The 22,827-nt window shown below is 46.0% G+C and overlaps 1 protein-coding gene across 3 annotated transcripts in view; it reads left to right on the top strand.

Annotated features, from left to right (window-relative positions):
- LOC118386136 (cytoplasmic protein NCK2-like) overlaps window positions 1-22,827 on the top strand; it is a 50,905-nt gene that overhangs the window by 8,582 nt on the left and 19,496 nt on the right. Inside the window, exon 1 of one of the 3 annotated variants that reach the window (XM_052522192.1) lies at window positions 13,331-13,352. The exons of 1 other annotated variant lie outside the window; for it this stretch is intronic. The gene's annotated coding sequence lies outside the window, so the exon portion shown is untranslated. Of the gene's footprint in view, window positions 1-13,330; window positions 13,353-15,279; window positions 15,409-22,827 lie in introns of those variants that run through there. One more of the 3 variants, XM_035773595.2, reaches the window with a different exon arrangement.

Genomic DNA, 22,827 nt, shown 5'->3' with positions numbered 1-22,827 from the left:
ATTAGCTCATCTGGTAGGCTCGTGTCACTAAGCTGTGCTTCCCTTTGTAGTGTGTAATCGTTTACAAGCCCTGTCGCATTCGCCAAGCGTCAGAGCTGGTGTAGTACGACTCAATTTTTACCTGTTTGATGGTTCGTCGGAGGGCATAGCTTCTGGTTTAGAATCCCACTCCTTGAAAGCGGCAGCTTTACCCTTTAGCTCAGTGCAGATGTTGCCTGTAATCCATGGCTTCTGGTTGGGGTATGTACGTACAGTCACTGTCGGGACGACGTCATCAATGCACTTATTGATAAAGCCAGTGACTGATGTGGTGTACTCCTCAATACCATCTGAAGAATCCCGGGAACATATTCCGGTCTGTGCTAGCAAAACAGTCCTGTAACTTAGCATCTGCTTCATCTGACAACTTTCTTGTTGACTGAGTCACTGGTACTTCCTGCTTTAGTTTTGGCTTGTAAGCAGAAATCAGGAGAATATAATTATGGTCAGATTTGCCAAATGGCGGGTAAGGGAGAGGTTTGTATGCATCTCTGTGTGTGGAGTAAAGGTGGTCCAGAGTGTTTTTCCCCCTGGTTGCACATTTAACATGCTGATAGAAATGAGGTAAAGCGGATTTTGAGTTTCCCAGCATTAAATTCCCTGGCAAATAGGAGTGCCACCTCTGGATGAGCATTTTCGTGTTTGCTTATGGCCGTATACAGCTCATTGAGTGTGGTCTTTGTGACAGCATCGGTTTGTGGTGGCAAATAGACAGCTATGAAGAATATAGATGAAAACTCTCGTGTGGTCTACAGGGTATCATGAGATACTCTACCTCAGGCAAGCCAAACCTAGAGACTTCCTTCAATCCCTATGTTTCTTCACCCATCAGTTATTTCTGGTGAACCACTGTGTATTTAAGAGGTTGTGTGCCAAGTTAGTTTTCCGTCATAAGTAATCATCTTGCCCTGAGTTCTTGGCTTTAGCTCAGTGAGCTAACACTCTTGTGGTATGCCAACAACCAGCAATGAAGGGTCATACAGTAAACATACACTCGTCACTCCAAATTGTTCTCTTCACATTCTCTCGTTATCCCTCTCTCTCTGTCAACCCCCGTGTACTGTCACTCTGTTCACTCTGTGGGGCACTGGGTTGCACTTAATTCAGCTATTCAGAGCAGTTGTAGAGGAGAGAGGGATGGAGAGGAGGAGAGCAGGAGGTACAAAGAAAGTGAAGCACATGCTGGGAGAGAATCAACAGCACTTTAATGGAGGTAGAGCAAGAGATGCTTGTTACTTTTTATTATGGAGTGTGACTTTATATACAGTATGTAGCAATACGACTATTATAGCCTTTCTTAAAGTGTGGGTTGCGGACCTGTTAATGGTTGTGACGTGTCCGAGTAAATGTATAATTATTTAATTAATTACTAAGAATACTGCGCCCTCTGTTCGGCGGCGCCCTCTGTTCGGCGGCGCCCTCTGTTCTGCGGCGCCCTCTGTTCGGCGGCGCCCTCTGTTCGGCGGCGCCATCTGTTCGGCAGGGCCCTCTGTTCGGCGGCGCTCTCTGTTCAGCAGGGCTCTTTGTTCGGCGGCGCTCTCTGTTCAGCAGGGCTCTTTGTTCGGCGGCGCTTTCTGTTCGGCAGGGCTCTCTGTTCTGCAGGGCTCTTTGTTCGGCAGGGCTCTTTGTTCGGCGGCGCTCTCTGTTCAGCAGGGCTCTCTGTTCTGCGGGGCTCTCTGTTCGGCGGCGCTCTCTGTTCGGCGGCGCTCTCTGTTCGGCGGCGCTCTCTGTTCGGCGGCGCTCTCTGTTCAGCAGGGCTCTTTGTTCGGCGGCGCTCTCTGTTCGGCGGCGCTCTCTGTTCAGCAGGGCTCTCTGTTCGGCGGCGCTCTCTGTTCAGCAGGGCTCTTTGTTCGGCGGCGCTCTCTGTTCAGCAGGGCTCTCTGTTCGGCGGCGCTCTCTGTTCAGCAGGGCTCTCTGTTCGGCGGCGCTCTCTGTTCAGCAGGGCTCTCTGTTCGGCGGCGCTCTCTGTTCAGCAGGGCTCTCTGTTCAGCAGGGCTCTCTGTTCGGCGGCGCTCTCTGTTCAGCAGGGCTCTCTGTTCGGCGGCGCTCTCTGTTCAGCAGGGCTCTTTGTTCGGCGGCGCTCTCTGTTCAGCAGGGCTCTCTGTTCGGCGGCGCTCTCTGTTCGGCGGCGCTCTCTATTTAGCAGCGATGTCTGCTCAGTTTGGTAGCGGCGCGAAGCCACTGGCTTCTCATTCCCACTCGTCGTCACTCACCTCTCTCATTGAATTGACTCAAGCTAGCCACAAGTTATGACTGAGCTCAATCGTCATGAAACGCAAATACAGCGATAAGTTTCTCTCTTGGTTTCATACAAACTTTGAGAAATAACTAGGAGCGCCCACAATGTGTTTAGTTTGTGAAGTACTTAGCATTGTAAGATGTAAGATGCTCCCGAGTGGTGCAGCGGTCTAAGGCACTGCATCTCAGTGCTAGAGGCGTCCCCACAGACCCTGGTTCGATTCCAGGCTGTATCACAACCGGCCGTGATTGGGTGTCTCATATGGCAGCGCACAGTTGGCCCAGTGTCATTAGGATCTGGCTGGGGTAGGCTGTCATTGTAAAATAACAATTTGTTCTTAACTGACTTACCTAGTTAAATAAAAAACAAAACGAACAAATCAAAACAATACATCCTGACCAAACATCCACAGCATGACAGTAAACCAAGGGACTTCTTTCAGAGCAGGGCAAAATGCTTCAGGACAGTTGAGTACTTCAGCTAGCATGGAATTATCATTTTATTACGTGTTGATAGTACTCCCTTATTTTTGCTTATTATATCTCATAGTAGTCGATGGGAGTTTCTCTTTCAAACAATCCCCTTGTACACAGCTAATAGCTATCTAGCTAACATTAGCCAAAGCAAGCTAGCTAGCTACTGATAGTTCAACCCTAAGTAACTGTACAGATTAAAGAATATCAGGCCTGCTGTTAGGGATGCACTATATATAACGTAGGTAGATGTTGTAATGACACCATGAAAAATGCAGCGCTACACAGAACAAAAGCAGAAAAATACTAAGCGCTACACTTCCAACAACTAAACAAGTTCAAGTCCAGCAGTCATTTGAAATAATAAGAACATTTCAGCAAGACAACACAAAGGCAAAATCCATTAACGCCAAGATAATGGAATTAATTTCCCTTGACAATCAACCGTCCTCTGTCGTGGATGATGTTGGCTTTCGCCGACTGGTCGAGCCCCGGGACTATATTTCAGATGTTGCCCTACCAGAGTTACAGTATTGTTGAAACATACGTCTATGATCTACTTGCTATGGGCGTCACTGCTATTAGCTTCACGACTGACATTTGCACCAGCAATGTCAACCCCAAGAGCATGCTGAGTCTGACAGCACAGTGGGTCCATGAGGATTTTGTACTGAGGAAAGCCGTATTGCTCGTATTCCCTCTGAGCCTCTACTCTTTTGCCACCATGCTCAATGCTAGGTACAAGGACTGCTACTTCGATGCAGACAAGAAACATGGTTTACGTGAAATGTTACACACATAGCTGGACAAGATGGAAACGGGCACCAAGGAAGAGAAGCCACGGACAGACAGCTGAAACTTCACTGCTTGACATGTATGATGAAATCCTGGTTGAGAATGAAACAAATGAACAATGAAACGGCACAGCAAGTAAGGGAAATAAATAGGTTTTGATTATGTTCTTCTGGTAATGGGGACATGGGTAAATGCCAACAAAATAACTTTTGTGTGTGTGTGTAACCTTAACTAGGCAAGTCAGTTAAGAACAAATTCTTCTTTACAATGACGGCCCTACCCCGGCCAAACCTGGAGGACGCTGGGCCAATTATGCTCTGCCCTATGGGACTCCCAATCACGGCCGAATGTGATACAGCCTGGATTCGAACCAGGGACTGTAGTGACACCTTGCACTGACATGCAGTGCCTTAGACCGCTGTATCCGTGTGTGTGTGTGTGTGTGTGTGTGTGTGTTAACTATTTAATTGTACTAAAATGCTTAAAAGGGCGCTAAATATTCTAAGTACTGGTGGCGTTTTTTACCAAGGTAAATATCGGAAATCGGTATCGGCCAAACATGTCATATCGGTGCATCCCTACCTACTGTATTATTGTTGAACAAGTATATGTTGGAACTGTTGCTGTTAAAATACAAGGAATCATTTTTATTCTGAACTGGAATAAACTGATTGAAGCAAGATGCTTTTTGAGGCCAACACTCACACAGTTCTGGGTTGCTCATCTACAGCAGGAAACGGTCTCCTGCCTAACTGAGAAAGCAGTAGATGTTCTGATCCAGTTTGGCACCACATACCTACGCGAGTCAGGGTTCTCAACTCTGACGCACTTAAAAAAACACGTACAGAAACAGACTAAAAAACGAAGCCCAGAATAGACCTGCTTGTTAAACTTCAACCAGCCACACACCTCTTATTAGGAGTGTTTTTGTTTGTTTGTCTTTCTGGTCAACATCTGTGTGATGTGATCAGTTTATTCTAGTTCATAATAACAATGACATATTTTATTTTAAGTCACAGTTCCAACAATCATTTGTGCAGTAAGATGTACAGTAGGCCTGACCATTTATCTGTACTGTTACTTAGGGTTGCACGATCAAACGGAGCCTGTGTGTGTTCTGTTAGATACCTGTGTGATGCGATCAGATTCTTCCTGTTCAGAATGAAAATTACTTATTGTATTTTAACAGCAACAGTTCCAACCTTGACAAATATATGTAAGTGTTTTTAATGGGGAACAATAAACATCCATAGCTATTCATATGGGTATCTAATTTCATTGTTATTGTCTATATTGCTATAGTTTTAGGCATAAGGGCAATGTAATGTACCCATATTTATGTATAGTTGCATGTTTTCCTAAGCTTGGGTCCCGTGCTGAAAAAGTTGAAGAACCCAATGGCTATTAGCATCGAGCAGTGATGTCATCTTCCTCAGGGCTTGAAGTTCAGTTGCAAGGGTACACGACTGCCTGGTGTAGTCTGATGGAGGGCTGGGAGATGTATTGAATTCATGTTTTTGTTCCAAATGCCTGTACCACAAGATTAAAGTTTTTTTGTATTAGTTTTTACGTGCGTTTCTTGTCCGCTTGTTCTCATGTCGTCTTTTTACATTTCATTTTTAGTCTCGTCTCCTTCTTCTGTGCTGTGTGCACATTCCCATTTACACCAGAAATCTGCATATAATGACGAGATGCTCATGTCTCCGACCTTAACAATGGGAGTCGTTGTCCCAAAGGCGGGAAGGCAGGCGACAAGGTTTGTAGGTCCAAAATAATCCCATAGAAATGCATTGGGCTTCTTTTGGATCGATTTTGGTGAGAGAAACTTCTCTCTTTTTATACACACACACACCAAGCCCCTCCCCCTGCCACTCACACCAGTTTAAGTTTAGAGATCACTTCTTCCTCTCTGACATTTGCATTTGAGGTTTAGCTCAACAGAATCGGTCATATAGATACCGAAACGAACACATTGAGACATTATTTTACTGTAATAGAGGTAGGGCTGTCCCCGACTAAAAAATAACTCGGTCGAATGAAAGTCTTGTATCTTGTATCGACCAATCGAATGGTCTAAATGATAAAACCTGTATTTTTTCATAGACACACCCTATGCGTTTTAATAAAATCAATTATATATGCATTGAGCTTGTCTGATGCAGGAAGCCTAATGGTTAGAGCGTTGGGCCAGTAACCGAAAGGTTGCTGGATCGAATCCCCGAGCTGACAAGGTGAAAATCTGTCGTTCTGCCCCTGAGAAAGGCAGTTAACCCACTGTTCCCCGGTAGGCCTTCATTGTAAATAAGAATTAGTTCTTAATAACTGACTTTCCTAGTTAACTAAAGGTTCAATAACAATAAATAAATACAATTTAAGGGCACTGTTTGATGAAATCAGACACAAATGACTTGAGGGAGCCAGAGATCAAGATAACCAGGAAATATACCCTCCTACTGGTTATTGCAGATTCTGCCGTTACTCTCCTGAAGTTGCGGGTAATAGGCTACATGAGGAGTCTCAACCTTTCTCATGTGGAATGGCAATTTATCTGACCATTTCTACCGATCTGTGTTGCGTGCCAGTTATGGTTTTCAGATGCACATTTTTGTGGAACGTTTTCATTTAATTTCAAATTTTGTCTCAACTAATCCAAATGCGCGCAGAGCAGACACTACTAAAACAAGAGTATCAATGAACATTGATTTTGTAATAAAGTATGCCCAGTTTGTCTCGCGGCATTGCACATACCACTAGCTGCATTTCAGCCAACGTCTGTTATACTAGCTGTCTAGTCTGTTTTAGAAATGGACAATAATCATAACACACAATTATATAAGGAATTGTCAACTCGTTCTCATTCTGAGAAATAAGGTAGACCACTTGAGTTCAACATCTGAACGAAGTGGACAGTCTGGCATGCTGTTCAAACAGTTGGAGATGGACAGAAGGGTTTGTTCATAACAATTCAAATGTTCCACCTTGTTCTAGTAAATAGATCAAATGTGTCTAAACTTGAAACATAAATATTAGCTGGCTACTCACTAGCATGTGGGCTTGTGCTGGAGAGATGAGACCTGTGTTAATGTTCTATAAAACCTACCACAAGAAGTTATTATTAGTGAATGTGCATTATGCATAGTTCTGGGTCAATTTGTAACAAAGGGAAGAAAATTGTTTTGTACAGACTTCAATGCCAGATCAGTGCTTATTTTTGATAAAATGATTAGTGGGGCTTATATTTAGTGTAATTTCACACACCCTTAATTCATTCAATTATTGCTGACGGTTTGAAATGCTGTTTATTTGACCTTTTTAATTGTACAACAAAGCTTATTTAGAGAACATTTGAAATATGTAGCTGTGTTGCCCAGCCCTAGTCAGACGTGTTGCCCAGCCCTAGTCAGACGTGTTGCCCAGCCCTAGTCAGACGTGTTGCCCAGCCCTAGTCAGACGTGTTGCCCAGCCCCATTGTAGTACCAGACCTCTTCTTAACCCCCCCCTCCCTTTAGGCTTCTATGTTTCTTAACTCAAACTCGTAACATGAACACCCACGTGCACACTGGTCTCCTGCGTCTGTTCTCCCAGGTAGGCACGGCACCGGTACTATTGAGCAAAACAGGAACAGTTCACTAACAGGAGTAGCTTGGAGGTTCGTGTTTCTGTTCACGTACTTGTGAACAACGAACGAGAGAGTTTGTGGCATCTGAAGCTAAATCTCCCCCCACATTGATTCTGAAGTTCAGACAATGTTTTCCCCCTATACGTGTTTGCTGTGTGTGTGTTCAATTCAGCTGGCATAGTGGTCTCCATTGTGTTGAGTGACAGATAGTTAGGTGGAGCTCTACTAAATCAGAGAACACATGCATCATGTTTTGACAGGTGTTTTAACAGCCAATCACAGGAGAAGGACACATCCTGACCTGTACTAAATGGCAGGGTAAACAGTAGTGGGAGACTAACCTGCAGGTAACTGGACACTAGTGGCATCACAGTCCCTCTGTGTGCTGAGTGTGTATAAGCTACAGACAGCTGAGTTTACCCTTTTGAGCTAACTGTGTTGCTTACACCAGCAGATCTGTGTTCTGCTCCACTGTTTCTTACTCTTTCCTACATACCGGAGGGTTGTGGAGGGGTTGTGGAGGGATTGTGGAGGGTTGTGGAGGGATTGTGGAGGGCGTGGAGGGGTTGTATAGGGTTGTGGAGGGGTTGTGGAGGGGTTGAGGGTTGTGGAGGGGTTGTGGAGCGTGGAGGGGTTGTATAGGGTTGTGGAGGGGTTGTGCAGCGTGGAGGGTTGTGGAGGGATTGTATAGGGTTGTGGAGGGGTTGTGGAGCGTGGAGGGGTTGTATAGGGTTGTGGAGGGGTTGTGCAGCGTGGAGGGATTGTATAGGGTTGTGGAGGGGTTGTGGAGCGTGGAGGGATTGTATAGGGTTGTGGAGGGGTTGTGTAGCGTGGAGGGTTGTGGAGGGATTGTATAGGGTTGTGGAGGGGTTGTATAGGGTTGTGGAGGGGTTGTGTAGCGTGGAGGGATTGTATAGGGTTGTGGAGGGGTTGTGTAGCGTGGAGGGTTGTGGAGGGATTGTATAGGGTTGTGGAGGGGTTGTGCAGCGTGGAGGGGTTGTGGAGCGTGGAGGGATTGTATAGGGTTGTGGAGGGGTTGTGGAGTGTGGAGGGATTGTATAGGGTTGTGGAGGGGTTGTGCAGCGTGGAGGGGTTGTGCAGGGTGGAGGGGTTGTGGAGCGTGGAGGGGTTGTGGAGCGTGGAGGGATTGTGGAGCGTGGAGGGATTGTATAGGGTTGTGGAGGGGTTGTGGAGCGTGGAGGGGTTGTGGAGTGTGGAGGGTTGTCGAGGAATTGTATAGGGTTGTGGAGGGGTTGTGGAGTGCAGAGGGGTTGTGGAGTGCAGAGGGGTTGTGGAGGGGTTGTGCAGCGTGGAGGGGTTGTGTAGCGTGGAGGGTTGTGGAGGGATTGTATAGGGTTGTGGAGGGGTTGTGGAGTGTGGAGGGTTGTAATAGGGTTGTGGAGGGGTTGTGGAGTGTGGAGGGGTTGTGCAGCGTGGAGGGGTTGTGGAGCGTGGAGGGATTGTATAGGGTTGTGGAGGGGTTGTGGAGTGCAGAGGGGTTGTGGAGGGGTTGTGCAGCTTGGAGGGGTTGTGGAGGATTGAGGGTTGTGGAGGGTTGTGCAGCGTGGAGGGTTGTGGAGTGTGGAGGGTTGTGGAGGGGTTGTATAGGGTTGTGGAGCGTGGAGGGTTGTATAGGGTTGTGGAGGGGTTGTGCAGCGTGGAGGGTTGTGGAGGGATTGTATAGGGTTGTGGAGGGGTTGTGTAGCGTGGAGGGTTGTGGAGGGATTGTATAGGGTTGTGGAGGGGTTGTGCAGCGTGGAGGGTTGTGGAGGGATTGTATAGGGTTGTGGAGGGGTTGTGTAGCGTGGAGGGTTGTGGAGGGATTGTATAGGGTTGTGGAGGGGTTGTGGAGCGTGGAGGGATTGTATAGGGTTGTGGAGGGGTTGTGGAGGGATTGTATAGGGTTGTGGAGGGGTTGTGTAGCGTGGAGGGTTGTGGAGGGAGGGTTGTGGGAGTGGAGGGTTGTGGAGTTGCAGAGGGGTTGTGGAGGGGTTGTGTAGCGTGGAGGGGTTGTGGAGCGTGGAGGGATTGTATAGGGTTGTGGAGGGGTTGTGGAGGGTGGAGGGATTGTATAGGGTTGTGGGAGGGGTTGTGCAGCATGGAGGGTTGTGGAGGGATTGTATAGGGTTGTGGAGGGATTGTATAGGGTTGTGGAGGGGTTGTGCAGCGTGGAGGGGTTGTGGAGCGTGGAGGGATTGTATAGGGTTGTGGAGGGGTTGTGGAGTGTGGAGGGATTGTATAGGGTTGTGGGAGGGTTGTGCAGCATGGAGGGTTGTGGAGGGTTGTATAGGGTTGTGGAGGGATTGTATGTGGAGGGTTGTGGAGGGTTGTGGAGCGTGGAGGGTTGTGGAGCGTGGAGGGATTGTATAGGGTTGTGGAGGGGTTGTGGAGTGTGGAGGGATTGTATAGGGTTGTGGAGGGGTTGTGGAGCGTGGAGGGGTTGTGGATGGGTTGTGGAGGGTTGTGGAGGAATTGTATAGGGTTGTGGAGTGCAGAGGGGTTGTGGAGTGCAGAGGGGTTGTGGAGGGGTTGTGCAGCGTGGAGGGGTTGTGCAGCGTGGAGGGTTGTGGAGGGTGGAGGGTTGTATAGGGGGGTTGTGGAGCGTGGAGGGGTTGTGGAGGGGTGTGGTGGGGTTGTGCAGCGTGGAGGGTTTTGCAGCGTGGAGGGGTTGTGCAGCGTGGAGGGTTTGTGCAGCGTGGAGGGGTTGTGCAGGGTGGAGGGGTTGTGGAGGGATTGTATAGGGTTGTGGAGGGGTTGTGGAGTGTGGAGGGATTGTATAGGGTTGTGGAGGGGTTGTGGAGCGTGGAGGGGTTGTGGAGCGTGGATGGGTTGTGGAGTGTGGAGGGTTGTGGAGGAATTGTATAGAGTTGTGGAGGGGTTGTGGAGGGGTTGTGCAGCGTGGAGGGGTTGTGGAGGGATTGTATAGGGTTGTGGAGGGATTGTGGAGGGGTGTGGTGGGGTTGTGCAGCATGGAGGGTTGTGGAGGGGTTGTGCAGGGTGGAGGGCTTGTATAGGGTTGTATAGGGTTGTGGAGGGGTTGTGCAGCGTGGAGGGGTTGTGCAGCGTGGAGGGGTTGGCGGTGTGGAGGGGTTGTATAGGGGTTGTGTAGCGTGGAGGCTGGAGGGTTGTGCAGCATGGAGGGGTTGTGGAGGGTTATGCAGCGTGGAGGGGCGTGGAGGGTTTGTGTAGCGTGGAGGGTTTGTGGAGGGGTTGTGCAGCGTGGAGGGGTTGTGCAGCGTGGAGGGTTGTGCAGGGTTGTGCAGCGTGGAGGGGTTGTGCAGCGTGGAGTGTTGTGCAGCGTGGAGGGTTGTGGAGGGGTTGTGCAGCGTGGAGGGGTTGTGCAGCGTGGAGTGTTGTGCAGCGTGGAGGGGTTGTGCAGCGTGGAGGGTTGTGGATGGGTTGTGCAGCGTGGAGGGTTGTGCAGCGTGGAGGGTTGTGCAGGGTGGAGGGGTTGTGCAGCGTGGAGGGTTGTGGAGGGTTGTGCAGCGTGGAGGGTTGTGCAGGGTGGAGGGGTTGTGCAGCGTGGAGGGGTTGTGCAGCGTGGAGGGTTGTGCAGCGTGGAGGGGTTGTGCAGCGTGGAGGGGTTGTGCAGCGTGGAGTGTTGTGCAGCGTGGAGGGGTTGTGCAGCGTGGAGGGTTGTGGAGGGGTTGTGCAGCGTGGAGGGTTGTGCAGCGTGGAGTGGAGGGTTGTGCAGCGTGGAGGGGTTGTGCAGCGTGGAGGGGTTTTGTAGCGTGGAGGGTTGTGCAGCGTGGAGGGGTTGTGCAGCGTGGAGTGTTGTGCAGCGTGGAGGGGTTGTGCAGCGTGGAGGGTTGTGGAGGGGCAGCGTGGAGGGGTTGTGCAGCGTGGAGGGTTGTGCAGCGTGGAGGGTTGTGCAGCGTGGAGGGATTGTATAGGGTTGTGGGAGGGGTTGTGCAGCATGGAGGGTTGTGCAGCGTGGAGGGTTGTGGAGGGTTGTGCAGCGTGGAGGGGTTGTGCAGCGTGGAGTGTTGTGCAGCGTGGAGGGGTTGTGCAGCGTGGAGGGTTGTGCAGCGTGGAGGGGTTGTGCAGCGTGGAGGGTTGTGGAGGGGTTGTGCAGCGTGGAGGGTTGTGCAGCGTGGAGGGGTTGTGCAGCGTGGAGGGGTTGTGGAGGGTTGTGCAGCGTGGAGGTTGTGCAGCGTGGAGGGGTTGTGCAGCGTGGAGGGTTGTGCAGGGTTGTGCAGCGTGGGGGGTTGTGCAGCGTGGAGGGGTTGTGCAGCGTGGAGGGTTGTGGAGGGTTGTGCAGCGTGGAGGGTTGTGCAGTGTGCGTTTTGTGTGTGATCAACAGAACCAGTAATCTTGTTGATGTTCAGGGGATGGGTTTTTACATAAGGCATGATTTCCTCCTGTGCTTTAATCATTCTGCTTCTCTGGTTTTGTTTCAGTCTTTAACTCAAGGCATCTAATCAGTCTAAATTCCAGGGTAATACTGAGATGGCATAGTACCTTAAACAAACTAAGGACATGGGCATCTGGTGTTTAGCAGTGGTAGATGGGGTCTTCCCAACTCAAATGCAACATTCTGTCTATATCGCACTGCCGTTACATTATAAGTGTTACCTACATTACTACATTACTGTGTTACATATCCCAACCCAGTCCTTGAGGACCTCCACATTCCACGGCTTTGTTCTATTCGAACATTAGCACTTGATTTGACAAGTCAACTATTTGTTGTCATCTGAGAAATATGATACGTATCTGTCCCTGTATCAGTTCTTAGGCTGGGCCAACGTCTAGCTACTCTGTCACTCCTGTCCTTGCTGTTCCACCGAAAGGGAAAGTAATCAACTCATGTTAAATCACACCGCTAACCCACAGGAGGTCAGTGGAGGGGCTGGCCTTATGTGTTTCAGACGAGAAACATGATCTGTCTCTAAGCCTCATTAGTCAGCTGGGTCGGTGGGCTCCCCCTCTCTTTGCAGACTGACTACCCTAATTTGTTGTTCCTCTACTGGCGGGCTGGACGACAAACGCCACCATCTTTGCCTCGTTTTTTTTGTTCATTTTTTTGAGATTGCGGTACACGTCCAGACCCCTAACGACGTTCGGGCTGTAAAATCACTAGACTATTACACCAGTGATAATGGAGAGTCTCAAAGTGCTTCACATTGTGTCTAATTCTATGTAGCACCTAGCTGGACAATTCAGATGCCCCAGGAGTCATATTTGCTCCAGGTGGTTGTGCCACAGAACCCCTTCCTGTACGGTCACTCACACCAACACAAAGGAGTTTGCATAAGTAAAGTGATGAGGATTGTGTTGGAGTGTGCTGGGGAGAGAGAGCGTGTAGTACTATAATCAATGATGATGTTCAATACAGTGCAGTGGCTTTAGCCCACAGGCATTTCTGTTGTATTTTCCCCTTTGGTTGACCCTATGGCTGATTACATTGGCACTGTGGCACACATACGCGCACACACACACACACACACACACACACGCACACGCACAGGCATTTACCCGAACTCACAAACCACAGCGTTACTCCTCCAGACAGGACTTAACAGACAGATCTGTACATCAAAGCTGTTATTTTCAGTCCATTGCCTGTCATTTGCTTTGTATTGTGTGCTTTGTGATGCGGTGCCCAGGGACATGGCGCAAGCGGCCAGACTCACCTCTCCGGGAGTAAAAATAGAGAGAACATGATTAACACTGTTGTCGGTGCACTTCCATTGAAGCGATAAGAAATGAACAAAGAAGGGGAGATTAACAGGAACTAAACAACGGTCATACAATAGAACCCTGAGGTAGTGAGTCATGAAAAGGAAAGGGAGGGGTTGAGACTAGTAATGTAAATAAATCAACTTTCTCCAGCACCTATACCTTTATTGGTTGACCACATTTTTAAATTCCGATTTCAATCCAACTCCGATCTGAATACTTTCTGAGTGTACAGGCATAGCTTTATTACAAATATTTTTGTCCCAGGACCCGTTTGCGTAAGTCATTTTTGTTTGATCTCCTACGTCATCGTTTCCCGAGCTCTGTCCTTGGGACCCCAAGGGGTGCATGTTTTGGTTTTTGACCTAACGTTACACAGCTGATTCAAATGATCAAAGCTGGATGATTAGTTGAACATTTGAATCAGCTGTGTAGTGCTAGGGCAAAACCCTGAGTTTGGGAAGTCCTGTCCTATGTAGATGGTGGGACACAAGGATGCAGGGAGGTAATGTTTATAAATGTATGTTTAGAGTAACGGAATTCAAGGGTCAAATTATCTTTATGATAGACATATTCATGATGGATGATCAGGAGAGGTGGAAAATGGGGGTGTGTGTGGGTGGAGGGGAGTAAGAGATGGTAGCGTGGGAGGTAATGAGAGGAAGGAAAACTCAGGAGATGTAGGAGCCATTAAATGGAGAAGAATAAGTATGGAAAGAATGAACAGAGAGCGAGAATAGAAGAGTAGCAGAGGAGAGAAAGGAGGATTTCAGGGGGGGGGGGACCAGTTGCAGCCTGACCAGTCTGATATAGGACCAAGTGGAACCATGGAAACTCACTAAACAGTGTCTCTCCCACTCAGGGGGAGGGAAAGAAATGACAGAAAACGAGTGATGTGAGAAAGGAGAGTGAATGGAGGAAAGAAGTAGGGGGGAGGACAGCCATAAAGGGAGCAATCCCTCATTTCTGTAGTCAGCTGTTTAATGAAGATGGGCATAAGTGTGAAAGCGCTGTCCAAACGCTGTCCAAGGCTGCTTACAAAAATGTGGGTGGACAGAAGAACCCATGCTACTATTTTCTCTGTGCAGAGGAGAAAGATGGAGTGGGGAGTGATACTGTCAGAAAATAATCACATCGCTGCTTTCTGAAGCACTAACTGAGTGGGAAAGCATTCACCGAAAGTAGACTATATCCTGATTTAGAAACGGTGTAGCTTTGATGTGTAACTTTTGTAGAAATGATGAGGAAGAGAAGGGAATCTGGCTATTTCAGTCTAACACTTACTTACACTCCATCCAATCCACTTTGCCAAACAGGGTTTTGTCAGTGATATGGTTTAATCAGAGTTGCTTTGATCAGGACTTGCAGGAGCTTCTTCAGTCCCTATGATATCAACATGAAGTGGCTGGCTAAGTGACTGCAGGAGTTGTTCTCGTTCTGTGGTCAGAGCGTTCTGTCAGTAGCTTATCTCCTGAGGGTTTATTTTGAGTAGGCAGTTGAAAGGATGGCATGATGTCGTCTGCCTTTCGGACCTCCCTGAACCATCAGAACATTCGGTCTGACATTTTTCACTCTGTCCTCTTTGATGACTTCAAACATGACAGTAATTTTCTACCGCTCAACCTGAACCCTGTCAGAGAGATGGGCCTAGCCAACTGCATTGCATACCGGGGCAGGTGTGGAAAGAATGCTCTGGCATGACAGTGGCACTGGGCTCACTATAAAACAGATCATTAACATTGACAGTGTTCCAATTCATTTGGCCCCGATGACGAGGGCTTTGACCTGTTTTCAGCAGCCATTCACAACCAGCCAAAGCAGTCTGTTGTGGGTGCTTGTATTAGGCCTTTTCAGATCACAGTGAACCGGTTGGTCTATGGGAGTACCAGGAGCTGTTTCTGTATGCTGCAGTGTATTTATTCAGGATGGTCCAAATGGATATTAACCAGCTTCCTACTCTGAGAAACAACTCAAAGCAAACAGCATCAAACAAATGAGAGTACTGGGAAAAGAAGGGAAGGAGGAGAACAGTTTGTTCCATTGGTTTTTTCTCTTACTGTGTTTTTGACCTGAATGCCAAACAGAGAACTGTGCCAGTCTTTTTCTCTTTAAAAAAAAACTTTTATTTTCTTTAATCCTCTTTTACTACCCCTTTCTCTTTGTGTTGTGCTGAAAAGGCCTGGGAGCTTTTTTCTCTCCCCCTCAATGAGGAGCTGTGAAGTCCAGGAGGAATTCAACTCAGCATTCTGTCGCGCTTCTCTCCTTTTAACTCTCTCAATAGAGGGATGGGGCGAGCAGAGACTCCCTCTCTTTCTCCCCTTTATTCTCCCGCTACCTCCTTTTTTTATTTGTTTACCTCAATGTCTCCCTTCCTTGGTTTCTCCCAGATTTATCCTTTACAGACGAAATTCGACAATAGCAGGCAGGCACACATGGCAATGCAGCTAAAGCTAGATGGCTGTAGGGAAAGAGACTCAGTAATTGAATTAACAGAGTTATATACTACAGCACTGCCTGGAGACCAGAAGTGTGAGCTGTAACACATCTCACACAGAACTGAGGTAAGCTGATCGTGTGTGACTGATGGTGTGTTTGCCGCCTGGTGGCGTGTGTGTGAGCGTCCAGCGAGGAGGATTGATGTGATTCTGAGTGGCATCCTCATCACTCTCCCTAATGAGCACGGTCATTGGGGAGACTGAATAATCATCGTGGATACGGAGGGAGGCAGGGCCATCACTCTGAGGGAGAATGAGACAGTATTAGAATGCTGATAAATGGGGGCGATAAATGAGAGCGAGAGAGGAGAGGGAGAACGAGAGGAGAGAGAAGGGAGGGATACAGGTGGTTTATTGTAATACTCTTTTTGCCTGTCGGATCCTTGCAAATCTACACGAGTGTGTGCGGTTGATTTGCAATTGGATGTGTGTGTAATCTCGATACCAGACACTTCCGCCCCATTATCACCTGGGGACAAAATTGGTGTGTAACTGTGACATACAGCTGTTCTGTAAGCCACATTGGTTATACCTCACTAACTCATCCTTCTACATTCCTCCCAGGGCAAGGATCACAGGCAAGATTTGACCTGCTCCTCTCCTCCCAAAGTCCCTCCTCCTCCCTTCCTCTACCTCCTCCCTTCCTTCCCAGGCCTGTGAGGGAATCCTGTTGTGCAGCTTTGGGGTGTGCAAGCAGGGTCACGTTCATTGTATGTTACACAATGCTACACAAATGCTTGTACTCTCTTGTCAGACTCATGGCACTCCAGAGTAGAGGTCGACCGATTAATCGGAATGGCCGATTTAATTAGGGCCGATTTCAAGTTTTCGAAACAATTTTTGTACAATTTTTTACACCTTTATTTAACTAAGCAAGTCAGTTAAGAACACATTCTTATTTTCAATGACAGCCTAGGAACGGTGGGTTAATAACTGCCTTGTTCAGGGGCAGAACGACAGATTTTCACCTTTTCAGCTCGGGGGATCCAATTTTGCAACTTTACAGTTAACTAGTCCAACGCAATAACGACCTGCCTCTCTCTCGTTGCACTCCACAAGGAGACTGCCTGTTACGCGAATGCAGTAAGCCAAGGTAAGTTGCTAGCTAGCATTAAACTTATCTTATAAAAAACAATCAATCATAATCACAAGTTAACTGCACATGGTTGATGATATTACTAGATATTATCTAACGTGTCCTGCATTGCATATAATCTGACTGAGCATACAAGTATCTAAGTATCTGACTGAGCAGTGGTAGGCAGAAGCAGGTGCGTAAACATTAATTCAAACAGCACTTTCGGGCGTTTTGCCAGCAGCTCTTCGTTGTGCGTCAAGCATTGCGCTGTTTCTGACTTCAAGCCTATCAACTCCCGAGATGAGGCTGGTGTAACCGATGTAAAATGGCTAGCTAGTTAGTGCGTGCTAATAGCTAGTTAGCGCGCACTAATAGCGTTTCAAACCTCACTAGTAGTTGTTCCCCTTGCTCTGCATGGGTAACGCTGCTTCGATGGTGGCTGTTGTCGTTGTGTTGCTGGTTCGAGCCCAGGGAGGAGCGAGGAGGGGGACGGAAGCTATACTGTTACACTGGTAATACTAAAGTGCCTATAAGAACATCCAATAGTCAAAGGTTAATGAAATACAAATGCTATAGACGGAAATAGTCCTATAATTCCTATAATAACTACAACCTAAAACTTCTTACCTGGGAATATTGAAGACTCATGTTAAAAGGAACCACCAGCTTTCATATTTTCTCATGTTCTGAGCAAGGAACTGAAACGTTAGCTTTATAGCACATATTGCACTTTTACTTTCTTCTCCAACATTTTGTTTTTGCATTATTTAAAACAAATTGAACTGGTATGCATGTTTCATTATTTACTTGAGGCTAAATTGATTTTTATTGATGTATTATATTAAGTTAAAATAAGTGTTCATTCAGTATTGTTGTAATTGTCATTATTACAAATAAATAGCTAAAAAAAATTGGCAGATTAATCGGTATGGGCTTTTTTGGTCCTCCAATAATCGGTATCGGCATTGAAAAATCATAATCGGTCGACCTCTACTCCAGAGGCTGTGACAAGAGTCTAGTGTGACAGTAGGAGGTCTGATAAATCATATTTATATTTTACCTTTATTTAACTAGGCAAGTCAGTTAAGAACAAATTCTTATCTTCAATGATAGCCTAGGAACTGCTTTATTCAGGGGCAGAACGACAGATTTGGGGATTTGATCTTGCAACCTTTCGGTTACAAGTCCAACGCTCTAACCACTAGGCTACCTGCTGCCCCAATTGACCCACACATTTAGCTAAAACACCCGTAGACACTGCATTAAGAGATGAGCCTGTCCTGGATAGCATTCATAGGGGATAGTTGTGTAGAATTTCTTCAGCCTCTCTGTGGATCTGGCCTTATTGAAGTGGAGTTTAATATCCTGTGTTAAACGCCCGAGTATCGGAGTAATCCATTTGCATTTATGAAATACAGTGGTCTATATCTGAAGACAATTATCTTTCCAGCGGTAATGGAATCTTTTATGTGGTGTAATTGTGTGGCTACTCTTCTCGTGAGTTATACGGTCCTTTGTGGCAGAGCTTCATCTGTGAATTGCCCTCATTAAAGAATAAAGTGTAGAAGACGGTATGAGAAAGGAAATGTGTGATCCCTAGTGTCTCTCTTTTGTGGGACTGGATGTTTTGTCATTTATTGGTGTGTGTGTGTGTGTGTGTGTGTGTGTGTGTGTGTGTGTGTGTGTGTGTGTGTGTGTGTCTGTGTGTGTGTGTGTGTCTCTGTCTGGTCTGTCTGTGTCTGTCTGTCTGTCTCAACTCCAGTTTTTTGACACACACCCACACTGTAGCAGCATTCTGTTTTTCCCACTGGGTTGTTCCACCTCAAAAAACACAAGAACAAGGATTTTGACCCCCAACAATGCAAAGTGTACAAAGCTGTCATCGAGGCAAAAGGTGGCTACTTTAAAGAATCTCAAATATAAAATATATTTTGATTTGTTTAACCTCTCTAGGGTATCTTGCCAACATCCAGTGAGATTGCGCCAAATTCAAATACAGAAATGCTCATTATAAAAATTCAGAAAACAAAACATATTTTACATAGGTTTAAAGATAAACTTCTTGTTAATCCAACCACGGTGTCGGATTTATAAAATGCTTTTCGGCGAAAGCATACCTAGCCCAGAACATACCTAGCCCAGAACATAGCCCAGTTGACAAATTATTACACACAGTAACCAGCCAAGCAGAAGCGTTACAAAACTCAGAAATAGAGAGAAAATGAATCCCTTACCTTTGATGATCTTCATATGGTGACACTCAGAAGACATTCATTTACTCAATAAATGTTTCTTTTGTTCGATAGTCTCTTTATATCCAAAAAGCCTGAAACACTTTCTAAAGACTGTTGACATCTAGTGGAAGGCATAGGAACTGCAAATTGAGACCCACGTCAATGGATACTGTAATGGCATTGAATAGAACTACAAAACCAACAACAACAAAAATACTTCCTGAATGGATTTTTCTCAGGTTTCGCCTGCCAAATCAGTTCTGTTATACTCACAGACACGATTTTAACCGTTTTAGAGTGTTTTCTATCCGAATCTACCAGTTATGTGCATATCATATCTTCTGGGCCCGAGGAGCAGGCGGTTTAATTTGGGCATGCTTTTCATCCAAAATTCCGAATGCTGCCCCTACCCTAGAGAGGTTAACACTTTTTTTGGTTACTACATGATTCCATATGTGTTATTTCATAGTTTTGATGTCTTCACTATTATTCTACAATGTAGAAAATAGTCAAAATAAAGACTGGAATGAGTAGGTGTCAACTTTTGATTGGTACAGTATTTCTCTATTAACATGCTGATTTGCTGGTGCTTTGTCTTTATGTTAAAAAAACAACAACACTTTTTGGGAAACAAAATATAGGCATACTTTACTAAAACAGGTTTGTCTAAAATAAAATGGTCTATGTGACATTTCTACAAACATGGCTAAACCATGATATTAGACATTATTATTAAACACCCCATTAAAAAATACGTATCGGTAGGCTATTCATGTACGTATCTAGTTATTGTGAGTCAAGCAAAGCAACACTACCGTCAGAGGCTCCATGTGTGGCAAGTGAAGTGGGAGATTTCCAATCAATGCCAAATGGAATTACGATTATACGTTGGCTAAATGAGAAGGGGTACAAGGATCAACCAACAGATAGGCTGTTTAATATGAATGAAGTTGTTGTAGACAAGATTGCGGTGAGAGCAGACAAAATAGACTCCATTAGTCTCGCTAGCTGGCTAACTAATTTAGCTAGATAGTGTAGCTAGCCTGGATTCTATGCATGGATTTGATGCAGTCAAGATAGACACTACCAGATGAGATGTTAATCTATTGCAGCAACACGTTTGTCTAGATAACATGAGCGAGTTGGTTTGGCTACTTTCTCTCGCTCTCTCTCTCCTTGTGAGACACACCTGCTTCTATTGTGCCCCTCCCCCACCCATCTGTACTGAAACAACAAGCAGAGTGCCTCTCCTGAGTCATTCAAGTAAGTCCCAATTGAAGTGCAAAGGAATATATATATTATTAGTGATGCACCGATATTACATTTTTGGCTGATACCCAATATTTTCCTTGCCTCCCCCCCAAAAAACGATACCGATAACCAATATTTAAAATGTGAGCAACCTTTTAAGCGTTCCAGTACAGTTAAATAGTTACACATGCACGCAGCGGTCTAAGGCACTGCATCTCAGTGCAAGAGGCGTCACTACAGTCCCTGGTTCGAATCCAGGCTGTATCACCTCCGGCCGTGATTGGGAGTCCCATAGTGCGGCACACAATTGGCCCAGCATCGTCTGGGTTTGCCCTGGGTAGGCCGTCATTGTAAATAAGTATTTGTTCTTAACTGACTTCCCTAGTTAAATAAAGGTTACACACACGCTGACCAAAAAGTTATTTTGTTGGCATTTACCCATGTCCCCATTACCAGTAAAACCTATTTTTATCCCTTACTTGCTTTGCTGTTTCGTTGTTCAGTTGTTTCATTCTCAACCAGGATTTCATCATGCATGTCAAGCAGTGAAGTTTCAGCTGTCTGTTCCTGGCTTCTCTTCCTTGGTGCCCGTTTCCATCTTGTCCAGCTATGTATGTAACATTTCATGTAAACCCTGTTTCAAATCAAAACAAACTTTATACGTCACATGCGCGGAATACAACATGTGTACAACCTTACCGTGAAATGTTATAAGCCCTTAACTTTTCTTGAACTGCACTGTTGGTTAAGAAACTATTCACTAAAGAAACTAGAGTAAAAAATAATAAATAGTAACACAATAACGAGGCTATATACAGCGAGTACTGGTACCGAGTCAATGTGCGGGGGTACAGCTTAGAGGTAATGTGTACATGTAGGTAGGGGTGAAGTGACTATGCATAGATAATAAACAGAGAGTAGCAGCAGTGTACAAAACAAATGGGGGGGGGGCAATGTAATGGTCCAGTGGCCATTTGATTGTTCAGAAGTCTTATGGTTTGGGGGTAGAAGCTGTTCAGGAGCCATTTGGTCCTAGACTTGGCGCTCCGGTACCGCCTGCCGTGTGGTATCAGAGAAAACAGTCTATGACTTGGATTTTAGGAAGCTTGGCCCCAGTCATGTACTGGGCCGTATGCACTTGTCTGCATCGAAGTAGCAGTCCTTGTACATAGCATGGTGGCAACACAGTGCAGAGAGAATACCACCAAATCGCTTGTTCACAGTCTGTGTCTGCATTTTTGTTGAGCAGGTGTTTCAATGCCATGACAGAGGGTATCACGTCTGCTGCAGGCATAGTTGATGAGCTTATTTCTCCAGTCCGTTGTTTGAATGGAGCTAGAAGTGTGTTCATGTGTCCAAGTTTCAAACATGTTCCCAAATGCCATTGAAATGGCAGCAGCGGTATGAGAACCAGCACATTATTGAGCAATACGGCTCAGTACAAAATCCCCATGGACCCACTGTGCTGTCAGACTCAGCATGCTCATGGGGTTGACATTGCTGGTGCAAATGTCATCAGTGACGCTATTACTGTGTAACTCCGGGAAGGCAACATCTGAAAAATAGCTCACTTGGTAGTGTGTACCGGTGCTTGACCAGTCGGCGAATGCCAACTTCACCCACGACAGAGAACGGTTGATTGTCAAGGGCTTTATCTTGCCATTAATGGATGTCAACTTTGAGTTGTCTCGCTGAAATTTTCTTACTCTTTCAAATGACTGCTCAACTTGTTGACTGCTCGATCCTCACAGCAGAAATTGTGGGCTAGTTTAGGAATGCTGTGTTGCACGTGTAGCGCAACATTTTACATGGCGTCATTACGTCATGTACTTACGATATATAGGTATGGACGTCAGCTTTGACATTGGTTTTGCACATCGGGCCGATGTTGGCATTTTTAGCTAATATCTGTCGATTTCCGATATGTTCACCGATATATCGTGAATCCCTAATATTTATACGATCTGGATATCATAAAATTATTCATGATGTTCTTATAGTGAAACCATTTAAAATGCCCATCCCAAGTTAACTTTTACACGTTTTTAGTGTTCTCCTTTAACAGTTGGACAATGTTGATTATTGGAGAACATTCATTCTTTTTTTCCTCTTAGTGATCATCGCTGTTTCATGTTAACTAGGCAACGCTTCCTTAATCTATTTGAATGTTCAGTTTCCCATCTGCAGTGGTTGAGCTCTACCGTTCAAAAGTTTGGATCACTTAGAAATGTCCTTTAAAAAGAAAGGAAAAGCAAATTTTTTTGTCCATTTTAAATAACATCAAATTGATCAGAAATACAGTGTGGACATGGTTAATGTTGTAAATGACTATTGTAGCTGGTAATGGCAGATTAAAAAAATATATATCTACGTACACAGGCCCATTATCAGCAACCATCCAATGGCACGTTGTGTTAGCTAATTCAAGTTTATAATTTTAAAAGGCTAATTGATCATTAGAAAACCATTTTGCAATTATGTTAGCACAGCTGAAAACTGTTGTCCCGATTAAAGAAGCAATAAAACTGTCCTTATTTAGACTAGTTGAGTATCTGGAGCATCTGCATTTGTGGGTTCGATTACAGGCTCAAAATGTCTAGAAACTCTGAAACTCGGCAGTCTATTCTTGTTCTGAGAAATGAAGGCTATTCCATGCGAGAAATTGCTAAGAAACTGAAGATCTTGTACAACGCTGTGTACTACTCCCTTCACAGAACAGCGCAAACTGGCCCTAACCAGAATAGAAAGAGGAGTGCGAGGCCCCGGTGCACAACTGAGCAAGAGGACAAGTACATTAGTGTCTAGTTTGAGAAACAGACGCCTCACAAGTCTTCAACAGGCAGCTTCATTAAATAGTGCCCCTCAAAACACCAGTCTCAATGTCAACAGTGAAGAGGGGACTCTGGGATGCAGGCCTTCTAG

Source organism: Oncorhynchus keta, chromosome 7 (genome assembly GCF_023373465.1).
Source record: "Oncorhynchus keta strain PuntledgeMale-10-30-2019 chromosome 7, Oket_V2, whole genome shotgun sequence".
In the NCBI taxonomy this organism is placed as follows: domain Eukaryota; kingdom Metazoa; phylum Chordata; class Actinopteri; order Salmoniformes; family Salmonidae; genus Oncorhynchus; species Oncorhynchus keta.
Note: the sequence above shows the minus strand (reverse complement) of the source record. Positions and strands in the feature narration are given on the sequence as shown.